Source organism: Somniosus microcephalus, chromosome 1 (assembly GCF_052327205.1).
Source record: "Somniosus microcephalus isolate GS21.2 chromosome 1, FLI_Smic_1.0, whole genome shotgun sequence".
Taxonomy (NCBI): domain Eukaryota; kingdom Metazoa; phylum Chordata; class Chondrichthyes; order Squaliformes; family Somniosidae; genus Somniosus; species Somniosus microcephalus.
Window position 1 is genome coordinate 329,594,085 of NC_140987.1, and position 13,130 is coordinate 329,607,214.

Here is a 13,130-nt window from a genome sequence, read left to right on the forward strand (position 1 = left end):
ATATTGCCATGAGATTTGAACCGTCAACCTCTGGGTTGTTAGTCCAATACCATAACCACTATGTTCCGTATCTTTCGCCAATTAATACAGAATATCGCTCATCAGCTGCATCATAAATGAAAGCAAATGCTATATTATATTGGCCCAGAAATTCAGGTTGGAGGCTTCCTGCGGGTGCAAGCCTCCGACCTGCACTTACCTAGCACGCCGGCCGTTGAGCTGTGGGCCCGCGTGGGATTCTGATCCTGGGCCTGCTCCAACTGCCGGCGCGCAGTGCTTGCATATCCCAGGGGCGCAGTTAGTTCGATGCGTCCCCTGGGATCACGTGGGCCATGGAGAGCCAATGGTAGCAGGGAATGTCCATTCATAAAATTGACAGGAAGAGCTGTCAAAACTATAAAGACTATAAGCCCCAAAACTTCACTAAAACTTCAAATAATTTTATTTTTTTTTTTTTATTTTTTTTAAATCACATTTTTAAAATAACTATAAATTACAGGAAACTTTCTGGTATCCGGCACTGACGGGACCGAGCTGGTGCCGGTCGATCAACACTGCCGGAGAAACCAGCATTAATGTTAAAACATACGGAGCTTCTGAGCTCCGTATCTAGCAACAAACCCTGTTGCTTAGCAACAGCTTCAAAACAGTCGGCGCAGCTTGCAAGCGTCTCTGTAGCTAAGCAACAGCTTCAGCTAGACGCTTGCAGAGCCAGGAATGGAGAAAAAAAGCAACGAAAAGTAAAAAAAGTTATCTGAACCGACTCCTGAATTTTGCCGGTGGATAGAGCATTCTGGAGATTTAACCTCCGTTTAAACGAAAGTTTCCTGTACATAAAATAACTATTTTAAACAATAATTTAAATTTTTGAAAAAATTAATTACATTTTCTAACGGGGCTAAAAATAAACTTACCTTTCTTTAAAGTATTTAAAAATAATAAACCTGTGGAAAAAATGTTTTAATTTTATTTAATTCACCACTTACCTTGTTAAAAGCAGGCCTTGCACCTGCTTTTCACATGTGTAACTTCTGGAGACATACCCTCCCGGAGAAACCTGCAAAAAAAACTTAAGTTCCATGCGCACGCGCTGCCTCTCCGGCGCACGCGTTCGACCTCTGAACCCCTTCCTTTAAGGGAACGGAAGTTCCGGTTTCCCGTGCATGCACGAAACCGGCACTTCCGTTGGGCCTACGGGTGAGTACCCCATGCGTACTCACCCGTGGAGACCCGAATTTCTGGGCCCTTAAAGTCAATTCCACTTTGAAGACTTATGTCAGTTTGAATAGTTGTATGCCTGACTGCCAACATCCCAGAGGTCCCAGTCAGTTAATCATTGGGATCATATGACTCGCCCAGCTGAGACTTGCCTCTCACTGCTCACTGATGTGAGCTGTGATGAAGTCTGTAGCTTAAATAAAGGAGGATGTGAGGCAGTGAGCTATCAGAAAGATCACAAAAAGGGGGGAATGAGCCTGTGTCAGGCAGATGACATTTAATGTTGATAAATGTAGTATTATGCAAGTGGGAAGGGCCAATGTTATATGTATATACCAGGGCCCTGCACTACAGTCTGTTGAGCAGAAAAGAGACCTAGGTGTTAGCATGCAAGAGTCTCTGAAGGTTCATGATCAGTGTCACAAGGCTATAGTAAAGGCTAATAGAGTATAGCTTGGACGATCCAATATAAAACAGTGTCCAGTTTTGGTCCTCTCACATAGTTGGGAGATATAGAAGCCAATAGAATTATACCCTCTGTAAAAGCCCTCAGTTGTCAGAACAGGCTCATAAAGCCGTGTCTTTTTAATCTGGAAAAGTGTCGACTTTGGGGAGATTTGATTGAGACAGTTAAAATAATGAAGAGATTAGACTCTGTCCGTGTGGATCGACTAATTCACAATTCACAATTCAAATCGCTTTATTGGCATGATAAGTTACATATTATGTTGCCAAAGCATCAAAATACATTTATGGTTTAGCACATAAACGCAGTTCTATTCATACAGTGTATAAACAGGTATATCCCTGAGTGTATAAATATACATTCGCATTGTTTATATATATTTTTTTCTTAGTTTACTGGTTGTCCCTCTGTTCATGGCAAGCTGTAACATAGTGCGCCGCCAGTGTTATACAGCTTCTCTCCTCTCCCAGTAGGAATGGGAGCTTTTGGTTGTCATTCAGATTTCTGAAATCAGGGCATATTTGTGAGAATTTTTGGTAGAAATTCTCCCTGATGCCCTGATATTTTCCACAAGCTGTGAGGAAGTGCATCTCTGTCTCCACCACTCCCTGACTGCAGTGAGAGCATATCCTGTCCTCTCTTGGCAGCCTGGTCTGCCTGTGTCTGCCTTTTTCGATCGCTAGGCTATGTTCGCTAAGTCTGTACCTTGTCAAGGTTCTTCTCAGTTTGTTATCCTTTACCATGGTCAGGTAATCAGCTATGTTGTATTGTCTGTTTAGGGCCAAGTAGCAATTGAGTTTGCTTTGGGTTTTTGTTGTTTCTGCCCAATATGTCAGATATTTTTCCTTTTGCTTAGCGACGATTGTGTTGGGTCAAATTCTTTGTGTTACCCTGTCACTGTCCTGGGGCTGGTTATTGTTAGTAGTTACTTCACTGAGTCCCAGGACTAGTTGACTGAGGGTATTCTTCTTTATGGTCAGCTCTTGGCATTTCAGGGCGTCGTAGTGATAGCATTGGGGATTGCTCATTTGTAGGTGATTCCAAAATTTGGTGGCTCTTTTTTGGATAGTGATTATTAATGGATATTGGCCTAGTTCCGCCCTGCATGCATTGTTTACTGTTTTCCTTTGAGTCCGGAGGATACTTTTACAGAATTCTGCATGTAGGATCTCAATTGGGTGTTTGTCCCATTTTGCAAATTCTTGTTGAGTTAGCGGTCCCCATACCTCACTGCCATAGAGTGCAATTGGTTCAATTACTGATTTGAAAATTTTGAGCCAAATGCTAATTGGGATTTCTATTTGGATTGATTTTTTTGATGGCATAGAAAGCCCTTCTTGCTTTCTCTTTCAGTTCATTCACAGCCAGTTTGAAGTTTCCCGTAGAACTGATTTTTAAGCCCAAGTATGTGTAGTTAGTGGTTTGTTCAATTTTGGTTGTTCCTACTGTGAAATTTATTTTGGGTCCCTGATGTTTGGATCTTTGCTGGAACACAAGGACTTTCAGTGTTCAGGGAGAACTGGGGCCATGCGTATAAACCACGTAAGTGTAGAACTAGGTTAGATGTTCAAAGGTTCTTCTTTGCAGGGAGAGTCATCGAGCTTTGCGACACGTTGCCGGCTCGGGCAGTGAGTGACTGCAAGCATTCAAAAGGGAGCTGGACAGGTTCCTGGCTGAGGCCGATATCTCAGCATATAAAAGGTAGGTGGGCTGTTCAGTAATGTGCCTCATGGTCACTGGAGTCTCCTGGAACTCGTTCTGAGATCAGAGAGGAATTTCACAAAATTATTTGCCTATGAATGAGTCTGCTTCTTTTTTGCCTCTTTAAATGTGGCTGTTGGTGAGTGGTGAGCACTGGGGGTGTGGTCATGGTGATTAATTACAAATTGACTATGGGACAGGCTCAATGGACCAGCTGGTCTTGCCCCGTCTGTCATGTTTGTAAACAAACCACAAAAAGAATTAATTTATTTGAGATGTGTATTCTACTGATCCACCACATACTGCTAAGTGTTATAAAGACTCGCATCTTTGTAATCATCACCCAACAGCTACCATTTTGCTATTTCAAACTGCTAGGTAGGTGCAGACTGGGAAACTGCACATATAGCCAACCATTCCAATCCACATCGTCACTAAAGCCAAACATTACAGTGTCACAGCAAGGGAGGGGAAGGCCTGTACTGTGTGCTATTCAAGTACAAAACAGTGACAAAGGCTGACAGACACACTTGCAGCAGCACAAATGTCATCTTTTGTAAATATGACTTTTTATGTAATATTTAAACACAGCAGCCATTGGTAGGATAGTACTGGCCAGGCATCACCACCAGCAAAATAGAACAGGCTAGTTTCCTGCATCATCATCATCATCAAGGTCAATAACTTTAGCGTCATCATCGTAGTCACCATCATTATCAATAACACCATCATCGTCAATAACATCGTCAATGTCGTCAATAACATTGTCAATGTCATCAATAACGTCATCAATATCATTGTCATCGTCAACGCTATAACACCGTCATCATCATCAATACCATCATCGCCAGCATCAACATGTATTTATAAAGCACCTTAAGTTAGATAATCATTCCAAGGAGCTTCACAGAAATGTGAGGAAAACAGACAATTAACACAACAGAACAGCAGTAAGGAATAATCTGCAACAATATATTTCACCTTAAAAGCCAAGGAAGAGTTAACAAAATTGGTTAACATGGGCAAGAAAGCAGATATAATCTACTTAGATTTTCAGCAGATATTTGATCAGGAGCCAGATGGGTGGTTCAAAGAAGATTAAGGCTTAAGTAATTAATGGCGAACTAACTAACTGGTTGGGGAAAAACCTGATTGAGCAATGAAAAGGGGTTGATAAAAAAAACTCTGCCAGGACTGAGCAGTGTCCAGGCCAGTTCCAGAAGGATCTATTCCCAGTCCTTTACTGATGATACTATTCATGAGAAAAATAAAATTGAGAGGAGACATGATTTGAGTCTTTAAAATGCTGAAAGGAATGGATAGTGAAAATGTAATTGTGTTATTTTACTTGGACCATCAGTGCATGCAGTATAAAATGGGCAAGCTCGAGTTTAGAAGCAACTCCTTTCTCGGCCCTCCCTCACCCTGTGGAAGACAAGGAAAGCAATTAATTCGATGTCAATAAGTTTCTTTTACAAACAGGATGAGCGGCCAAGTTGGTAACTAGAGGACACAGATTTAAGATAATTGGCAAAAGCACCAGGGGGAGGTGAAGAAATTATTTTACACGGTGCGTTATGATGATCTGGAATGCACTGCCTGAAAGGATGGTGGAAACAGAATCAATAGTAACTTTCAAAGGAAAATTGGATATGCACTTGAAAAGTAGAAATTTGCAGTGCGATGGGGAAAGAGAAGGGAAGTGGGACTAAGAGAAAGCTCTTGAAAAAAGCCAGCACAGACACATTGGGCCCAAAGGCTTCCTTCTGTGCTGTAAGATTCGATGATTCAAAGAACTGGTTAAATGACTCATTAGAAAGAGGTTGAGGGCTTAAAGGACAAGGGCATCAGAAGAGAATTGAATGCTGTGCAGAGCATGATGATTCCTGGACTATTGGGATCTTGGGAGGTGTCATGCCAAAGAAAGCAACGGATTTAATAGGTCAGGTATTCTAGACACTGGTTCCATTGTCACAATGTTCAATGAATTAGTCCAAGATTGTCCATGGTTTGTGGAAAGAATGGGTTTGGTGGCCGAATGGCCTTTTGTCATTCTATGCTTAATGATCTTTCTGGAATGCCTAATGAAGGCCTTAATCCGCAAACCCTCTACCAGTGCTTTATGTTTTAATTTCGACACCCACAAACCTTCCATTGTTTAAAGAAGGACAGATGCACTCTCAGACCTGTGCCAGTAGTGCTGTTACTGATTGACCTTCCTTTCCTGTTGGAAGCACACCACCTTCAGCCTGCCATCAACTTGGAGTGTTGAGATCAGCTTTATAGGAAATGATGATGAGTTCCAACTTATCTCCTTCCATGCCATGTACCGTGCTTTAAGTGTCATTGGATTAACCCTTGTTTTAAGGATGCTTCGGAGAGCATTGCCGCACAGCTTCCTGCACAATCACCCATCAGCTTCACTGCTTCCACCATCAGATTACCCACTTGTGACAGAAAGCAGTCACTGCCTGAAATAAACTTCCCCAGTGGAATGAGTGTCAAGCCGTGCCGGTGAGCAGAAATACATAGCTCCTGTTCTCAGGAAGTGTACGTCAACACCCTGCAGCAAAGTCATAGGCCTAGAAATTCACTATAGCCCCATTTGGGGTGCCAGCCTCGCCAGGGCGCTAAAAGTAGCGCCCCGGAAGCACTCGCGGCCGCCCGCTGGAAATTCAGTTGGAGCGCCCCAGAGGGAAGCGTGGTGCTACTGGAGGCGGCCGGCATTCCTCTTCGGGCGCTGCAACTGAATATCGTAGCGCAATGTGCCGCAGCGCCACACGCTGCGGCACGTCGCGCTGTGGTACTGCAGGCCTTCCTCCCCTACTTAATGGTGAGGGGCCTTGTTCTGCGCGATCTGGGGGCCAGCTGGGCCCCCGAGGATTGCGAGTGCCGGCAAAAGAGCCCGGCACCGAGGAGAAGTACCGGGCTCTTGGAACGCAGCCGGCACTCCGTGAGGGGGGGGGGTCAGAAGGCCGGGAACGGCAGCGCGGAGAGGTGCTGGCAGGCGGCCAGCAACAAAAATGGCCGCCCCACACCTCTCCTTTAATTTGTGCCTCTACCGCCGCAGGTTGGCCCCCCTGAACCGGTCGCACATAGCGTCCGGCGGTAAATCAGGGGGCGCTTCCTAATATCGCGGCCTGGGCGTCAGCGGGGCACTGCGCACACCGATGACGTCATCGGTAGCGGCGCAGCGCTAACGGCTAGCGCCACCATTAGCGTCCCGCTGAATTTAGTGGGAGGTGTGGCCAGTGGCTTCCGACCCACTTAGCGCCATCTTAAGGCACTAACGGGTGGCACAGCCCACTGAATTTCTAGGCCCTCGTCCCATCAAAAGCCACTGCATGGACCTGATCTAATCCAGTGCTGGTGGATTAATAGTTAAACAAACCTTAAAACTAAGCTGAAAGAATCAAAAAGATGACATTTCACAGCTATCAAATGGTTCTCATTAAAAGGAAAAGTCTATAAAAAAAAAGGCATTGCCACTTTATTAACGTGACACCTGCACATTAGCACAGATTTGCCCTTTAGTAACGTGACACCCTGTACATTAGCACAGATTTGCCCTTTAGTAATGTGACACCCTGTACATTAACACAGATTTGCCCCTTTAGTAATGACACCCTGTACATTAGCAGATTTGCCCCTTAGTAACCTGACACTCTGTACATTAGCACAGATTTACCCCTTAGTAACGTGACACCCTGTACATTAGCACAGATTTGCCCTTTAGTAACGTGACACCCTGTACATTAGCACAGATTTGCCCCTTAGTAATGTGACACCTTGTACATTAGCACAGATTTGCCCTTTAGTAACGTGACACCCTGTACATTAGCACAGATTTGCCCCTTAGTAATGTGACACCTTGTACATTAGCACAGATTTGCCCTTTAGTAACGTGACACCCTGTACATTAGCACAGATTTGCCCTTTAGTAACGTGAGATCCTGTACATTAGCACAGATTTGCCCTTTAGTAACCGGACACCCTGTACATTAGCACAGATTTGCCCCTTAGTAATGTGACGCCTTGTACATTAGCACAGATTTGCCCTTTAGTAACGTGACACCCTGTACATTAGCACAGATTTGCCCCTTAGTAACGTGACACCCTGTACATTAGCACAGATTTGCCCCTTAGTAATGTGACACCTTGTACATTAGCACAGATTTGCCCTTTAGTAATGTGACACCCTGTACATTAGTACAGATTTGCCCCTTAGTAACGTGACACCCTGTACATTAGCACAAGTTTGCCCCTTAGTAACGTGACACCTCTACATTAGCACAGATTTGCCCCTTAGTAACGTGACACCTCTACATTAGCACAGATTTGCCCCTTAGTAACGTGACACCTCTACATTAGCACAGATTTGCCCTTTAGTAACGTGACACCCTGTACATTAGCACAGATTTGCCCCTTAGTAACGTGACACCTCTGCATCAGCACAGGTTTGCCCCTTAGTAACGTGACACCAAGGCCTAGAAATTGGGTTGGGGCCCCAAAGTGGCGCAAAAGTCGCCTGAGCGCAGGATTTAGCACAGCGATCGGAGTGATACCGATCGCCAGAAATTCAGTTTCAGTGCCCCTCGAGGGACACGGGGCGAGGCTCGAGGCGCTCCGCGTCCCTCTTAGGGCGCTGAAACTGATTATCGCAGCGCAACCTGCCGCATCGCCACACACTGCGGCACGGCAGGCTGCGGTACTGCAGGCCTTCCTCCCACTGTTAAGGGGGAGGTGCCTGCAACAGCGCGATCCCCGCTCGCGAGTGCTGGCAAATGAGCCCGGCACCAAGGAGAAGTGCCGGGCTCTCGGGAATCAGCCGGTTATGCCGCGGGGCGGGGGGGGTTAGGAGGCCGGGGACGGGGGTGCTGGCAGGCAGCCTCCGAAAAAGCGGCCGCCCCGCACCTCCACCTTAACTTGCGCCGCTGCCGGCACAGTAAGGCCCCGTGAACCGGGCGGTGACACCCTGTACATTAGCACAGATTTGCCCTTTAGTAACCTGACACTCTGTACATTAGCACAGATTTGCCCTTTAGTAACGTGACACCCTGTACATTAGCACAGATTTGCCCTTTAGTAACCTGACACGCTGCACATTAGCACAGATTTGCCCTTTAGTAACGTGACACCCTGTACATTAGCACAGATTTGCCCCTTTAGCAACGTGACACCCTGTACATTAGCACAGATTTGCCCTTTAGTAACGTGACACCCTGTACATTAGCACAGATTTGCCCTTTAGTAACGTGACACCCTGTACATTAGCACAGATTTGCCCTTTAGTAACGTGACACCCTGTACATTAGCACAGATTTGCCCTTTAGTAACGTGACACCCTGTACATTAGCACAGATTTGCCCTTTAGTAACGTGACACCCTGTACATGAGCACAGATTTGCCCTTTAGTAACGTGACACCCTGTACATTAGCACAGATTTGCCCCTTAGTAACGTGACACCCTGTACATTAGCACAGATTTGCCCTTTAGTAACGTGACACCCTGTACATTAGCACAGATTTGCCCTTTAGTAACGTGACACCTTGTACATTAGCACAGATTTGCCCCTTAGTAACGTGACACCCTGTACATTAGCAAAGTTTGGTGCTCGGCAACATCATCACCTTTTCTACTTTGCACAATTTATATTTTATAGTCACAAAATTAATCCACCGTGCCTGTAAAAACCTCAGTCAGTAGCTCATCACCGAAAACACACTCCTAAAATATAACTGCATGTCTCAACTTATAAGTGCAGCTTTATGTAATACTACAATGTCTAAGTGGATCAAGAATTTATGCAGCCTCAGCCAGCTCAGGCAATCACCAGCTAGGTCGCCATAAGAGCAGACACAGCTCCAAACTTTTGGCCACCTGCAAAGAGCTGCAAGTGTAAATACTCCATGCCAATAACATGCACGGGCTGCGTGAAATCATGTTGCGTATCCCCATACAAGAAGTGAACGCCTCCCACATTTCTCAGCTTGTTTAGTGTACACAGCACTGAGCAAGAGGAGACAACACCTCTGTAACACTGGTGTTTACAGAAAGAAGAGATTGTAGGAATGGAGGTTCCTAGCTGAATAAAGTATTCGACTCGATGAATCAAATCAACAGGTTTTAATGAACAACGAAGTTAGCAGGGAAACTACAGGAGAAACGGTATACAGGTCTATACAGCTTGCTGGGCACTCGACGACTGCTGGAAGATTCTGGAAGCTGACGTCATGACGTCATTGTATTGATTTGTATGTGGGTTCAATGACGACACATTCATGAAAGAGAATGACTTTTTATCTAAAGTTTGTTCAACTCAGTTCACAGCATTACATGATACACCATCTTAGAGATCCATCTAAAACGAAACTAAAACTAAACTAACCTCTGCCTCTGTCACATGCCCTCTGCTGGTAAGGCATCATAATCAAACAGGCAAATATCATCACTATTTGCTGATATCATTACATCTCCCTTTCTAAAAACAAAAGTATTTTACTTTTATCTAACAACATGTTTTCTTTGTATTACTCTGCATTTTAACTGTAACACTTAATGAACTTACATTATCATTAACAAAGTTAGTTAACCTTGTTTTGTGTGTTCACATGAAATATGTAAATACACTAGAACTTGGAGAGAATAAGATAACATTACTTCCTTCTATAACAATAGTCCTTAAATTTGCTCAATGAGTCTCTCAGGAGGCTTCACGTGTCTTGAGGATTTTCTGATTGATTGTCCTTGAATCTGAGTTGTTGCCTCCGATGATGGTTTCTCAGCTGTGTGATCAGGTTGTTCAACAGTATCAGTCTTTTGACTTGCTGTGGCTGGTCTCATGAGAAGATCCCGACGATTTCTTCACAGAACAGCACCCTCATCTGTCTGAATGGTGTATGATCTTGGTTGTACTTCACTCAGAACAGTTCCCTTCTGAGTCCATATGTTTGTTTTGTCTTTGAACCTTACTTGGTCACCAGTGTGGAGTTCAGGTAGGTTTTGTGTTCCTCTGTCATAGTAGTACTTATGCTTTTCTTTCTGTTGTTCTTTGAACTTACTCACTTTCTCCCCCTCTTTTGTTTTCAGGAGGTTCTCCGGAATGGGCAGGTTTGACCTTAGCAGACGTCCCATAAGGAGTTGGGCTGGTGACATACCACACTCGAGCGGTGTTGTGCGGTATACAAGCATGCTCTGGTAGAAGTCAGTTCCACTGTCTTTTGCCTTGTACATCAGTCTTTTCACTGTCTGGACTGATTTTTCCACTAGTCCATTGGACTGTGGAAAGGGAGGACTTGACGTTGTGTGGACAAAGTCCCACTCTTTGGTAAAGTGTCGGATACTTGCATTGTAAAACTGGGGTCCGTTGTCTGTGAAGACCTCGCTTGTCACGCCATGTCTGGAGAATATGGCTTTCATACATGTTATCACAGCATCTGCAGTGGTGGTGTACAGTCTACACACCTCTGGATACAGGGAGTAATAGTCTGTGACTACAAGATAGTCCTTCCCTTGACATACGAATAGGTCAGCGCCTACCTTCTGGTAAGGTCTGTCTGGCGCTGGGTGTGGCTTTAGTGGTTCTACCGGATTGCTTGCTCAATATTTCAGGCATATTGTGCAGTTTGACACCTCATTTGTCACATCTTGGTTGATTCGTGGCCAGTACATCACCTCTCGTGCTCTTTTCTTACACTTTTCGATTCCCAGATGTCCTCCATGGATCCTTTTTAGCATCTCTTTTCTCAGACTCTTTGGGATTACTATTTTACTTCCTTTGTAGATGATGTCTTCGACCACTGATAGTTCCGCCCTGCAGTTCTAGTACTCTGCCATGTCAGGTGAGCAGTCTTGCTTCATGTTGGGCCATCCATCCAAGATGCTTTTCCTCAGTCGTCTCATTGTTTCATCTTTGTTTGTCTCAGTCTTTATGAGCTCCATTTTTGCATCTGCTATGGGCAGTGCACTTGTGATCATGTCCACGTAGGCGTTCACTTTTTCATCCATTTTGGTGTTTGCGGGCTCACTTGGGTTAACAGCTCTGGACAACGTGTCTGCTGTATACATCAGCTTACCCGGTGTGTACGCAACATTCAGTGTATAGCGTTGCAGCCTGATCATCATTCTTTGTATTCTAAGCGGGCAGCTTTTTAGTGGCTTTTGGAACAATGCAATCAAGGGCTTATGGTCAGTCTCTACACTGATTGCTTGTCCTGCCACAAACTGGTGAAATCTTTCACAGGCGTATGTGATGCTGAGCAGCTCCTTTTCTATTTGAGCATATCGCGTCTCCGCGTCTGTCATTGAGCGCGATGCATATGCAATAGGTTGCCAGTAGTCATATTTTTGCAGAAGAACGGCACCGAGCCCACTCTGTGATGCATCTGATGATATCTTGATGGGTCTCGCTGGGTCATAAAACCTCAGAACTGGTTCCTCTGTGAGCAGTTTCTTTAGATCGCTCCATGACTTCTCATGCTCATGATTCCATTCCCATTCTATGTTCTTTTCAGTTAGTCTTCTCAGTGGCACCATCTTTTCTGAGAGGTTGGATATGAATTTACCCATGTAGTTGATCATTCCATTAAACCTCTGCACGTCCTTTTTGCATTGTGGCTTTGGCATATTCTCAATGGCGGACACCTTTCTGGGATCTGGTCTGATGCCCTCACTGCTAAGGATATCTCCCACGAATGTCAGTTCTGTCACCCCGAGCTGGCATTTCTCTCTATTCAGCTTCAGGTTTGTTTTCCTTGTTGCTTCCAGCACTTTTTTCAGTCTCTCGTCATGCTCAGTTCTCGTGGTTCCCCATACTATGATGTCATCCATTGATGTATCAACTCCCTCCAGGTGCTCATAGATCATATGGATAGTTTTGTGATACACTTCAGGAGCTGAGGCAATGCCAAATGGTAACCTTAGAAATCTGTATCTGCCAAATGGACTGTTGAACGTGCACAGTCTTGAACTTGCCTCGTCCAGTTTCATCTGCCAAAATCCTGATGATGCATCTAACTTGCTGAAATACTTTGCATTTGCAAACTGTGACATGATTTCCTCATGTGTAGGAAGCTTGAAGTGCTCTCTCTTTATTGCTCTGTTTAGATCTCTTGGATCCAGGCAAATTCTGAGCTTTCCATTCTTTTTGTCCACAACGAGGGAACTCACCCACTCAGTTGGCTCATCTATCTTCTGAATCACGTTCAGGCTTTCCATCCTATCCAACTCTGCCTTCAGTTGCTTTTGAAGAGCAAACGGAACTTTTCTGCATGGATGTATGACCGTTGGCATACTTTTATCTACTCTGATCGTGTGTTCTCCTGGAAGGCAGCCTAGACCCTTAAATAGGTCATTGTACTCTTTCATGAGTTCATCATAGACTGTCTCTCCTTCGCTTTCCACAACGAGTACTCTCTTTACCAGGTTCAGTCTCTCACAGGCTATTAAACCTAGTATGGCCTGCACATCCTTTGGCACCACGATTAATGCTAGCGTGTGCTCTCTGTCCTTGTGTGTCACTTTGACAATGCATCTTCCTTTCACTGGTATATCAGTACCCGAGTATCCTGTCACTTTCAATTTTATTCCATGTATCTTTGGTCTGGGTCTAATTTTCTTAAAATCAGTCTCTGATATCACATTAACTTGTGCTCCAGTATCCAATTTAAACGGAATGTGTATGTCATTCACTTTTAGTGTCAACATCCAGTCTCTTTTTTCTTTTTTGTTTTCAGACACAACATC

At 44.6% G+C, this 13,130-nt stretch overlaps 1 protein-coding gene across 1 annotated transcript in view; it reads right to left on the minus strand.

Moving 5' to 3' along the window:
• The window catches only part of LOC147124903 (dedicator of cytokinesis protein 11-like), a 458,563-nt gene that overhangs the window by 287,744 nt on the left and 157,689 nt on the right, over window positions 1-13,130 (minus strand). The window lies entirely within an intron of this gene.